The sequence below is a fragment of the Trachurus japonicus genome, chromosome 13 (genome assembly GCF_045865225.1).
Source record: "Trachurus japonicus isolate A0001 chromosome 13, Traja_1.0".
Classification (NCBI taxonomy): Eukaryota; Metazoa; Chordata; class Actinopteri; order Carangiformes; family Carangidae; genus Trachurus; species Trachurus japonicus.
Genome location: NC_140919.1, coordinates 39,572,524 through 39,584,921, shown reverse-complemented (window position 1 = coordinate 39,584,921; position 12,398 = coordinate 39,572,524). Strand labels below are relative to the sequence as shown.

At 41.9% G+C, this 12,398-nt stretch overlaps 1 protein-coding gene across 2 annotated transcripts in view; it reads right to left on the bottom strand.

The window, feature by feature from the left end:
- grik4 (glutamate receptor, ionotropic, kainate 4) overlaps positions 1–11,571 on the bottom strand; it is a 271,682-nt gene extending 260,111 nt beyond the window's left edge. For both annotated transcript variants that reach the window (XM_085796529.1, XM_085796530.1), the window contains exon 1: positions 11,370–11,571. The gene's annotated coding sequence lies outside the window, so the exon portion shown is untranslated. The remainder of the gene's footprint in view (positions 1–11,369) is intronic.
- Positions 11,572–12,398: the final 827 nt, after the last annotated feature.

Below are 12,398 nucleotides of genomic sequence, written 5' to 3'. Positions count from 1 at the left end.
CCCCATGTGGGGTCGCATGGAATTCAAATGAGGTCGCCTGAAATGTCTAATTGAAAAAAAAGAAATACTAATAAAAACTAATTATTATTATTCACTTTCTCAAATATAAATCGAGTTCAAATAAAATGCAGCATATAAAATATCTGAGCTGGTGCATCTTGATTGACATGACTGCACATGAACGCGGGGTCGCCAGAAATATGTGATGTCAAAATGGGGTCACAAGCCAAAAGAAAGGTTGGGAACCACTGCTCTACAAAATGGAAATCATAATATGAATATTGCAATGTTTTCACTTGGCTTCCAAGACTAAAAACAGGATAAAAGCCACAGACCACAGAGATATTTCATATCTCATTCTAGCAGAGTCAGTAATACCCTTTAGCTTAGATTTTTCCTGACTTGTATGTGAATGCATCACTTGGTTCCAAAACGCCCAGAGTGCCAACTGTGTCCTGAGAGACTATAGCGGATGTACGCGGTGGGGTCTACACAGTAGATCTTATCGTGACCTTTGCACTACCCAAGAAAACCGCCTTAATTCTCCTCGCTCACACACAAACACGTGAAAACATACACCATCAACCCCAGGGACTCTGTTCTCCAACAGGCTGTGAAAATGGGAGCTTTGAAAAAGGCCATGCCACAGAGACAAAGTGAGAGCAGGCTGAAAACAGAAAAGGCCTTTTATGAATGTCCCATTACATGCTTTGCTTCCTCGCCTGGGGCCCGGTTCTATCCATCTAAAGCAATCTGCTCACAGGTGAACACACTGCTACCGAGCCCATGCCAAAACCATGTACTCACATCACATGCAGGTGGGGCTTTTAAACCGAGATATCACACACACAACAGCACATCTTTGATTGAGACACTGTTAAATAATCTATCCCCTGGTATCAGATACAGTTCCAATTGTGGGATAGCGCGCATTTGATTCTTTTTCCTAGCTTCTCGCACATCTCACCTCTCTCTCTGTGTCTCTCCAACTGCGCTCAAGGAGATAAATGAAATGAGGGCTGGCATGTTCCCTGGACATTTTAATTAGCTAGTCTTTAATTCATCCTGACCCCCTTTCAACTTTGATCAGCCAGCGGGGGCTGTGATAAGGACCTGTCACTCACATGCAAACACCGGGGTTACTCAACAGCAAATTGTCTCTTTGCCACTCGCCGATGCTCTCTACCTGCGCTGTCACGGGAGAGCCGTTCACGCCTCAGTGAGAGCTAAAAGCCCAACGGGAATGGAAAATATGGCGCGGGAGCTGTGCTCGTTCATCCCGGCTCTCTATTCACGATGGCGTGGACGGTGACGGAGTTGAATGCAAATTCGCTCCTTGATTATTAGGAGTCGAGAGATTTCTGGGGGCAAAAAAGGAACGTGTAACAGTATTCAGCTTGCACTTCCATAGACATACGCTTTGTGTTTCATTTAGTCCTGAAGTGGCATGAAACCTGGGCTTTATGAGAGTTACCTGGAAGTGAAAGCAATGACAAAACTAGAGATATAAAACTTTCTGGGGGTCCTGAATGAAGTAATCTAAACGGTCCAGTATGCCCTGTCAAATCAGAACGATAATTAATCAAAGCTGTTACTGTCGATTAAGAAATATGCTGCACTTCTTTTTTTTTTTTTTACTTGCAGAGGTCTTCAACAGGTTTTTTGTTTTTTTTTGCATTTACCCCCCCCCCCACACAATTTCAGATTTGAATGTCTTTTAATACACGTTAACATGAATCCAACATATTATAGTGAAGGCAGAAGACGCTATCTCTCAATCTCTGTGTATTATTTGAATAGCTTATTTATAAAACATAATATCTGAATGCATGGCATTAGGCCCAGTTTGATATAACACAATTTTATAGAATATAGTAGGGGGACCCTGCTCCATCTCTCCATCAGTTTCGGGGTCCTTGGCCTGAAAAACGATAAAGACCCCTGATATAGAGTATTTCCAATGGGTTTATAGTACTTACTGGCATTATGCCTGTGTAGAAACCAGTAGTAAAGTGTGCATTGTGTTACAACCAGCGATTAAAAAAAGGCAATTACATCAGACATCTTGAATCATGTTGGGATTCCAGTGTCGTCTTACACCAGACTTAGGGCCTTTGGAGTACCTGCTCCCTATGATACCAGAGGAATCAGCTGTGTAGCTCTAGATCAGCTCTAGTTATAACAGTATGCATCCTCAGACATAATCAAAGTCACAAGACAAATCCCCCCGCTGCTTTGTGTGCACTAAGCTGTGCCTGGCTACTCTGCATCCTCCTTTTCCCTTTACGGCGCGGAGCACAGCCGACTGAAATCCCCTGTTCGCTGTTGTCTCGTTGTATAAGAGAGACTGCTTTAAATGGTGCTTTAGCAAAATGTGTTATTTAGGAAAATAATTATAAATCATGCAGTGATTTCCTAAACATGCAGCTCCGTCGTTATGTGACAAGTACAGATGATATTCTCTACTAAAGCAGCAATTTTCTGGCTGGAACCTGAATAAGTTTAACCTAGTGTTAAATAGGCATTATTGCATATAAAGCATACTCAGTGTCCCCTTTGGACATTTCAGAATAGGCCTGGGCTTAGGATGTGTATCCAATTTTTGGATCCATTAATACCCCTAACCAGCCTTAACCAGTCAATTATCTATCAGCAGAGTGAAATGAAACCCAGTGGTTTTATAATGTGGACGCCGGCATACTGTCAGAACCACTGTCACAATCCAGCCCCGACCTCCTCTGCCCCATTATCATTAGATCTGCCAAGCGATGTGGTCCCATCCATCAGACAGCTTACCCAGTGACAGCAGCCAGTTTCTGTGCGACTGGCGGCCGTTCCAATTTGTAAATGGGATCGGAGAGCGTCGACAAAGACTGAAACAATACCACCCCTCGCCACACACGGCTGGACCCAGCTGTTGCGTCTGGCCTCTCTACCCGCCGCTGCCCTTCATCCTTGCTCTGATCCTATCTGGAGACGCCGCGGTGACTTTGCCGGTTTCACTCACTCAACTCACTTCCTGTCTCCTCCTCACACACCGTTTCTAATATCTGAGCTACCGTGTCTCTCACGATGCCTCGGCTCCTCTCTCTCCTCTTCTCTCCTTCTCTCGTCTACCTCTTATTATCTCTTATTCTCCTCTGCTGTGCACATACCGTCTTTAATTTTTCTCCCACTCGGTTATTCCTTTCTTCTCTATCTCTTATCGTACCTCTCCTTGAAACTCCCCCGTCCCTGCCCTTCTCTCTGCTTGTGATCCCAGCGTACCTGTAGAGGATATCCAACCGCCATTCAACAGGCCGTACGGTGGCCGACAGTGAGAAGCGAGACGCTGCGATCGACTCGACTTGCAGAAATACGACCCTTTAGAAAACTAACAAAGCCAGTGAATTACGACAGCAGATTTAACCCACAGAGTTTAACAGTGAATCTTTTATATACTTCCGAGAGCAGATAACAGAAATTACAGAGCACATTCATAAATAACAGCCATGCAGGTGGTGAAGAAGACGGTATGGAGGGTTATGTTTCATGGTCTGGATTTTCCAATTATGCACTGCAGTGCCCAGATAAAACCCAACAGCAGTTAATAATGCTGACAAAAATCACTGCTCCATGTTTGCAGGCTGCACAGCAGGATATACAGTGAATTACCCAAAGGTGAATCTTGAAGAAACACAGTTTTGCCCCCTCCTTTTTTTTTTTCTTTTAACGAAAAAGTACTATATGTGTGACTGAATGCAATGAAAAGCCTCTATCATCACAGTCTACGTAGGACGAGTAACCTGCTGTTTCTCCAGCCACGACTTCTGTAGTAAAACAAAAACAAACCCAACTCAGATTTTTTGGGGCTAAGCTCGCTTCAATTAGAATATATTCACAGCATCCATCTCTTACAAGTATCCACTGAATAGCTCATCTCATTCCCATTAGAGAACAGTCTATTGAAACACTTGCAGCTCCACACTGTGCTACTTCTGACTACTGTTCACTGGCCAGATGCTTCCACCGACTGCAAGCTGCCCCCAGCCCTCACCCATATGTTACTTAAGTCTATCTGAGACGGCTTGTTATTAATACTCAAATTATAACGCAAATAAAACCAATCAAGTGTACAGTATGTCAGTACTGTCATCCATACTGAGTGTTTCATGGTCGAAGGTGGAGGTTAGCTGTTTTTTTTTTCATGTCCAGAATTCTATACGACTTCAAAATGCAAAATACTTCAGAGGCTTTTTTTTTTTTTACATAAATCATTCATCAGTCATTCTGCTGATCTGTCAGTCAGAGGTTCTCAGTAGCTGTTACACTGTCTAATTCACTCTGAGCTCCCCTCATAAGCTATACTTCACCTTGTAAAAGTCTGCCTCTTAACTCTTTCTAAACCCTTAGATCCCTCCCCACGCTAACTCCTGCATGTATATTCGATGTGTTACACAGCCAAGGCTTACTGCATGTGAATCATGTATTATCCCTTGTCCTCTGCTCCTGCTCCCTGCTTTCCCTCTAATTTCATTTTCCAGTAGAGCTGTCAAGACACGTGGAAGGACCTGTCTACCGCATGGCGCGGCGGTGAGCAATGAGCAATTTATATCCGGCATCTTCACAATTGGCCACATAAATATTGAGACAACTATTTAAACAGCTCTGATCAAACACGCGAGCCACTCAGACAGAAACAACGCGAACAAAGAGTAAAAACTGTGCACGTGTGAGAGAGGTGCACAGAGCTGAGCATGACAGCACTTATCGGCCAACTCTGGAGTTTTTAAATAACATCAGCAGCCGCAGTTGGCCACTTTGTTATGAGCTTATGTCTGTAGTTCTTATTTAGGTAACAGACCATCAAAAAAAGCCTATGATCCATTTATAATCCCTGTTTCACACTCTAACCTCCTCTCTTCATTCTCACCCTCACCTAACTCACCTGCTACATTATCTCTCTCTTTTTATGATCCATGCCCTGCCGCACATCAACCAGTCTATGATGTTTTTTAACGCTCTCAAACACCTTATTATTTTCTTTCGAAACACAGTTTTGTGGTTAAAGGTTATAGCTACAACTTTTTCATCAAAACAATTAATTTTTCAAAAATAATACATCCATGGAAGGTCTAGAGGGGTGCAGAATAAAAGCATTCATTTTTTAAAAGATTTTTTTTAATAGTAGGCTATATAAATAAATGTTTTATAAATTTTGACGGGTCCAAATTTATACAAATATGGGGGGGCAGATCCTTAGTTAGCTAATGCTAACTAACAATTCAATTCAATTCAGTTTTATTTGTCACTTTCATGAGAAACCATTTGTTTAACATGGGAGCGAGAAGCTGTTCTCCCTGTCATGTTGTATGCAAAGAAACAGAAAAGATAAAAGAGATTAAAAAAAGAGGCATAAGACAATAATTCTAAAACTAACGGTCAGCCGGTACTGTAACGTTTCCGGTGCAGCCGTGATGCTGTGGGTTTGTCGGGTTCGTCTGCAGACCTGTGAGTTAGTGTGAAATGATTCAGATGTGTTTCCAGTCCGCTGTCAACACCAGAGCTGCTGCTCGTTAAATACAGTTAGCGTTAGCTTAGCTGTAGCTACTGGCCGCTCCCTATAGGCGTACCTGGCAACCAGTACAATTAAAGGTTGGAGTGAGAGTGGGCGAGTGTGAGTGCGACACCTACTGGCCGGGATGAATTAAACTTATACAATAGCTAACACCTTTAAGAAAACACAGCACAACATTGTTCAGAGGCATACTGTAGATGTACGATGCATGATCTCGTTAGCAACCAGACCAGGCTCCCCATTGAAACCGTTTTAGTTCTCTTCACTCTCTTAGCCTCTCTGCCCCCTCTGCCTCAGTGGATAAAGTGAGGGGAACAATAACATTCTCTCCAAGAGGCCTCTGAAATGTTTTTCACAGAAGCAGAAAAGGTCTAATTAGGCACTTCTCCACTGACCATATGCTTTAATCATGCGCTCACAGCCTGCTGCTGTAAAGGAAAACATACAAAAGGCGGCCGCACACACTCACACACACAAACATAAACACACCTCATCAACACCTTAGAAAGCTTCTGCTAATTGATCACCCTCCCACATGCTACTGAACTACCTCCTTCTTTATTTTTTAAATGCCTACTCATGACCATCAATTAAAGATGCCACAGCGAGAAACCCCAGCCAGATTCCATTAGTAATGTTTAAACACAAATGAGCATCCAGTGTGGCGATTAGCTACAAAATTAAAGCTTTTAACTGTGACTTAAACAACACTGTACGCCTTCATTCTAATCATTTCAGTGCAATGAAGCGCTGGCAACAACAACGACGACAAAAAAAAGAAGAAATGTTTAATCTTCATGGGTCATTTAGTCAATTGTTTATTCCGTTTGTCTTTTATTAAAACAAACAAACTGTATCTACTCAAGGAAATCAAAAACCACTGTGATGATTACCATTATCAACAGAAAGTGTCTATAATGTATTATAAACAGAAAAATAAAAGATGAAATTAACATTTAACGTCTCATACGAAGAAGGTCAATAGAGGAAATATCATTATTTAGCTCTGTTTTTCCAGAGTACTGTATTTATTGCCGTTCCTGTACTGTGTATCTCTGGAATATCTCTGATGACCCCTTGGCTTTAATTACATTCATCATTTACGCAATTATGGTTTACTGATTGCATTTCAGTGATTATTAATTAACGGGAAATCGCTGAGATTATGCTCACTTATCCGATATCACTTATGGATCCTAGATCAAAGAAAGCGTGCGGATACTTCCCTCCTTGACTTGCGTGTTTCTCTTTGAACAGTAATTAGCAGTGGAGCGGCAGCAGCAGCAGCTCATACAAAGCAGCCAGATGGCAATGAGAGCTATGGTCAGCTTAGGCATCCCAAGCAAGTTCTCCTTTGGCCTCCAGTATACTGTAGCTGTCTGCCAGAGTCCTTGTACCTGTCTGCCTCAGTAATCTGCCAGGGAGCAGACAAACATCAGTGGGCCTTATCTCTACTTCTCAGGAGCAGCTGGGGGAGGAGGCAGGAGAAAAAAAAAAAAGGCAGGTGGCCCAGCGGCAACATAGACAGACGCATAGTGAGTCAGACTCATGAATACAGTCAACACACAAATACAAACAGTTCATTAAACACATGCATGCACAACTCCACAAAACCCACATCAAACTTCCTCTGTAAAGAAAGGAGTTCATCAGATATGCGCTGTGTTTTTTTTGTTTTTTTTTGCTAAGCAGGTAAAGAATTAGCCACGGGCTGCGGCGAGAGCATCAACGATGCAGTCAACAAAGCGCCGGCACGGATGATTCTTAATGAGTGTGACGCACCAGAACCAGTTCAACATTTCCAGTATAAGGCTGAAACGGAGGAATTTACCCAGTGGCGATACCGACTGCTGCGGGTTGACACATACCGAGAGGCCATAATACACCATCTGCACCAAAGTGATATCCAATACTTGCATCCCATGCAAGATTGCACATGTGGGCAATGAATCTGAAACCATGTCCTCGAACCACTTTCCTTGAGCCGAAAAGTCAGTAAAAAACGCAAATTCTGTCAGTAGTAGATTTCACAGGGCACTGGTGCCTCAGAGAAATCCAATGTCTTTACAGCAAAGTGTGTGTTCTAGTATTTGTATTCACAGCATACTGGAGCCGCCTGTGGGGGAATGTGGTGGCTTAAAAAATATGAAAAGCGTGTTATCCCAGATATGAATATGAATTGGGGTTTTTCCATCACTGGCACACTTAGACTTCATAATATGATGAAATAAGTAGGGCTAAATAAGTAGTCTTGTGTTATTTATTTCTGTGTGTGTGTGTGTTCATACATGTATGTGTGTGTGTGGGTGTGTGTCACGGTAATTGAAAAGTTCCTGGTGGAGATCCATCACTCTTTGTCCATGCTGAACATTTCTATCACACATGCAATACAATCAATTTAATATGGATTTAAAGGAGAATTCAACAGCGCCGTGGAAAAGACACGAATTCACAAGGAAAATCTGAGCTCTGGGAAAAACTAGGGTATGCATAAAACCCTGCTCAATCCAACACCCTGTTTGATTCTATAAAAACATGCTGAGCTGAATGTGGACGGTTTGGGAAAATCCATATACTCTCGACATTCAACCGTAAGCCTCCCCATGACGCTTGCTGTTTGTGTTTTTTGCGGTTGGGAGCACAGCAGGTGGCAGGTGGAGGGAAGCCTCCGGATGACAACGCATCATGTCCTTTAAATAAAAGGCACTAAATAAACAACTGTGGCACACTCTGCCATTTGCTATACGATCTAGTCTGGCGCCTTTTTGTCTAAAAATACAATATTTCTGCAGCTTTTGTGAGCTCAGAAAACAAATACATGTACTGTAAGCGAGGTCACAGAGGAAGTAGAGAGGTGGCCGTGGGAGCGCTGCTCCACTTCTCAGTCTGTTTTCATGCTGTAGATAAAATAAAAGGTTACATTCAAGTCAGCGGGACACTGTCATCTGGAACTTTGTTGTTTTGTTGGCTATAGTCAGGGTCTGAATGTCTGAACTACAGCCAGTCAGATGCCCACAGTGCACACGCACATTATCATCACATCCTGGAAGAAAAACTGAAATAGCTGTTTTTAAATCTCTATTGATTGCTTGAACTAGAAGATTAGCCTGAGAGAAGCAGAGCTCTGACGTTCTGCTCAGACGCTTCTACAAATTCATTCTATTCATCAAAGTCTGAACATGAAATACTTCAAACTTTTAAAAACTACACGTAGTTTTAGCCTAATGTGCAGTCGTACCCAGCCCAGGCAGGTTTTATTAGTCATCTATCAGCCGCCTTTTCTTTTCAACTGAAGTCTATTGATTATGTTTCATGCACATAATAATAAAATACTGATGTCACTGGATTTTGGTGAAGAATGTAAACAATCCATGATGATTTTTTTTTTTGACAAAAAAAATGAAGGTATGACTACAACAAGTCTGCCCTCATTGAGAAGTATTATTTATGTACAGTAAGCTCTCTTGTTCAACTATTATGCTGCAGAGGAAGAGAAGAAGAGAAGCTCTGCAAAATGATTGACACTCACAATGGCTGTCAGGAAAATAAGCAATCAAGGAATTGTGCTTATTTAAAGAGAAGAAGGAAACTTGTGCTTAACATGAGTCATCTTGAAAATTGCCGGTTAGAAAATGGAAGAAGGTAACTGGAGGTAAAAGTTCATCCTCCAGGCTTGTTGAGACCACTTAACAGAGAGAGGCTGTAAAGAAAAGAGGAAATGCATTTTCCATGGAGCCGTTTTACACGGACTGACAAAAACCTCTCAGAAGAAATCTCAATAATATAATCCCCTTTTCACGCAAATAGCGCTGAATTATAGTCTGAGAAGCATCTTTTGTTGTCATAAGGAAAGTGCTGTAAAAACGACTGGCGACGACGGAAGAAGTCAGCTTTTCCTTTTACGCATCATAGTGGTCTGAAAAATGAAGGATTGTGTGTCAGTGTGAGGTTGCAGTAAGCAGTGTGTCTCTTTTTGTTGTTGTTGTTGTTTTTTCAAACAAAGGGACATAGTAATTTGGCCTTGCAAAAAAACACTTTTTATCCCTTTGATTACATCAACCATAATCATTACCGCTCCAGCTCCTACGTCTCAAGCAGCTCAAAAGGAAAACTGGACCGCTGGAATTATTATTAAAATGTTTTTAATACAACATTATCAACAGTCCGCGATGTTAAATGTTTTCTATTAAACCGTCAACCTGTCTCATCTGCTTCTGATTCAGTTAACGTTTTCCTGCATTTCCCAGCATTACTTTCAACAACTCCCAGAGAAATTGCTTGGACTTGTTGCCTTCACCAGTGCTTTTATTTATAGATGGAGCGAGCAATACAGCATACTAATCACAATGGTAGATGTGTGTGTGTTTTTTTTTCCTGGCTCGGTTGTTTCTCCCGACTCTAAAGAGCAGCAACAGACCTGCCGGAATTGCTGACAAAATTGGAGACGTGGGCAGCAATTCAGAGATCTATCCTGATGTTTACGAGTGATGCTTCTGGACCGCTGCTGGTGTTTTTCCACTCACATTAACCTCTTGAACCTAGATATTCCCCTTAAGTAGCATCACCATTTTAAAACTGGTTTCCTACTAAAGCAGTGTCAAGACTAGATGTTCTCTCCGCTGCCTGGTTTCAATGGTGCTACAGTTTTGTATTAAAGCCTCACTTTTAATGGAGTATCCAAACCTATGGTGCCATGTTTTCATGAACGTAAATTTGTATTGTCTGTATTGTGCTGTGTATCATTTGATATGTGTCTCCATCAGTCTCATTGTGATATACTCTACAATCAAGTATCCTTCAGTCACTGCACACAACACAAAGGAAGTTACAGAATGTCAAGGAGTTTTAATTCTAGGTGTTACATAAAAGTATTGAAAATAGTTTATGTATTAAAGGGATTACGAGGAGTTTTGGAAATCCAAGTGTTTTCACATTACATTTCCCATGAGCCTCCGCACGCACAGTGAAATTCTTGGACCGGCGCAAGACGGACGAAAGCAAAAACATTTGCCAAGTTTTCATTAATCAAGAATGAAAGTCGGAGATTCGAAGGCGATCAGATAACGCCATAGTTCCAACCATATCCACCTTTTTCCGAACGTCAAAAACGTAGCCTGTTTGGCCGGTTTTGGAATGTTATGTTTACGTTTCCATGGTTTCAGTAGCCGCGGTAAATGCATGGATTTTTTTTTTTTTTCCCCCCCAATGAAAATCTGTAAAACGCATGGATCATCACAGCAGCTTTTAACAGTGGATACCACACAAATTGACATCTGTGTTAAAAGCCAGCGTTAATAGATCCATGCGTTTACCGCAACTATGACAACGCCTGAAAACCATGGAAACGTAAACGTAAAATTCCACCAAACCGGCAAACCGGAAGCCAGTTTTGACCATAGATGACATTCGGAAACTTGTGGATACGGCGGCGTTATTCCGGAATGGAATTGAATCAAATTGAATGAAATGGAAATGGAAACGAAATTAATTGAATATAGCTTAGCAGCTGATCTACTGTACAGACAATGCAATGCACATCTTATTTATATTATTTAATATTTAAAGTGGATTAACTTGAAACTTCTCAAAGATAATTCATCTGCAGGGATAGTTAATCGTGCTTTACTCCCATTTGTGCGACTAATAGCTGCGTCGAGCCTCAGCGTCTGAGACTATAGCACACAGGAGGCAGAGAGACCTTAGCCTAAACTCATTGTCATTCATTATTTTCTCTCTCTCTCCTTCACTCTCTGCATGCGTCATTGAACAGGGCAGGTGAGTGGCGGCTGATTACCAAGCATCTTCCCCCTACCTTTGATCTCCTGAGGTGCGGGGCTCTAATCCATCTTGCAGCACAGGAGGCTGTCTGATCTGGGTGGTTGTGGTAGCCACTTAGCTTCTCCTCATCTCACAAACACATATAGCATGTGCCCCTGGCTCTCGCAGAAGTGTGTATGCACACACACACACCACACCACACACGGTGTTTCGGCTCTGCACGCTGCGCGGCTCTGTGCTGTAAGAAGAAAAGAAACAAGAGATACAAAACCTGAGTTAGAAAAAACACAAAAGTTGATGAATATGATTTTACAAGGCACTGACATACTATTTTATCAAGTACAATCGTTGTCTCGATGTGCATTGTTTTAGTAATCAAAGACATAAAGGTATTCTCTTTGTGGATCCCTTTATATGAGCATAGAGGAAATCAAAAGATATATAAAAGCCTGTTTTTTCCCTGCTTACTACCCTGAGAATAAAATACAATTTTTCAATATCAACTTCACAACAGTGGTACTGCATTATAAACAGAAAACCTCTGATCTGGGGTCAGCAGCCCTACTACAAACACAGAGGACAGCCATTTGTCCAACATAACGTAAGTTTGGAATCTGCACCGTAAATCAAAGTTCCCAAAGTTTTGCTGATGGTCTTGGTTTTTATTATTTGTCCCTTACTCAGCTAGATCCCCTTCCTCTTCGTACAGCAAAACTCAGCATCCAACATTCATACTGTCCCCGTGTGTACCTCTGAAACTCATCAGCATTCAAAACAAGGTCCGGTGCACAATACTGTGAGACAATTTCCACAGTAAATGAGAAAGTAAATGTCACTTACAAGATGAGCATTAATCTCATGTCATTGCATTTTAATGGCATCCTTACTCAGAGGAGAATTAAACTTCTCCCCAGAGATCGACCTAATCACTTAGCACCGCGGTGAAAGCACCGTCCGGGCCCTCCTCACTGCAGACGCACACGCACGACCTCATATGTGGAATCTGAACTACAAACACACAGCATGTTTATGTGAACACACAAGCGTGCACGTACACAAGTGA